Genomic DNA, 991 nt, shown 5'->3' with positions numbered 1-991 from the left:
AAAATGAACAGCTAAAACACATATAAAGCAGAATACAAAATATACAAAATCAGACTTTGAAAATATCTGCCCCTCCTCTCACTGCAGGGCTGTGAAGCATCAAACTTCAAATTTATACGAGTATGAATGTTTTTTTGCTGAATCAGTGGAGTTTCATGGGAGTATTTTAAGCAGAGAAATCACAAGACAAAGGGGTGAAAAAAACAAATGTTTTTAAAAGGGATTAAGTAAATGCTGATTTTAAAAAAAAAAGTGCTCAGTTCATAAACATTCTGATGTTCTGAGGTGGATTTGCAGGCAGAGAGCAGAGGACATGGGAGAAGTGAACCGATAGAGCTGCACAGACAGGTAATGTGTGCGCAGTCCTTTGTCTGGATGTCAGATTCCTTGGAGAAGACAGATACGTTGCCAGCTCACTGTTATCATTCTGATAATTGGGGCTGTAGAGAGGGCTCTGCTGGTATAACAAGCGTTATTTTTCTGTGAGCTATGTAAAAGTTCACTCTGGGTTATCAGCAATCAATTACTATGAAGCAGAAAAATAAGAGCAGATCCCTCTCCAACTCCAGAGCGTAGACCGTGGCTTTGAACAAAATGCAAACAGTCACCAGTCATTCACATTGATGGTTTCTTGCAGAGTTAAATCTTGTCTGTAAAGCTACCAAAGATCTGGGACTGAGGAACCAGGACAGCTGGGGTAGTGCGAGGTTCCCCTCTTTCCTGTCAATTTGCTGTCTAGAAGAAAGGTTTTTTCATCAAGGATTAAGAAGCTGGGAATGGACAGAGCTGTGGTATCCTAGCAGAACATCCCGCTCTTGAGCAGGGGAGTTTGAAGCATGGCCAGACTGCTAGAGAACAAAATTCTGCCATCTGTGATGGCAAAGAATTTTGAGACAATCAAGGTAGTAAGAATTAAGTGCTTGTAGATGCAGCCATATAAACCAAATCTCAGGAAGTTGCACCGCCAGCAGAACAAGGGCAGGTGCATGGA

Source organism: Pterocles gutturalis, unplaced genomic scaffold (assembly GCF_000699245.1).
Source record: "Pterocles gutturalis isolate BGI_N339 unplaced genomic scaffold, ASM69924v1 scaffold5777, whole genome shotgun sequence".
NCBI lineage: Eukaryota > Metazoa > Chordata > Aves > Pterocliformes > Pteroclidae > Pterocles > Pterocles gutturalis.
Note: the sequence above shows the minus strand (reverse complement) of the source record.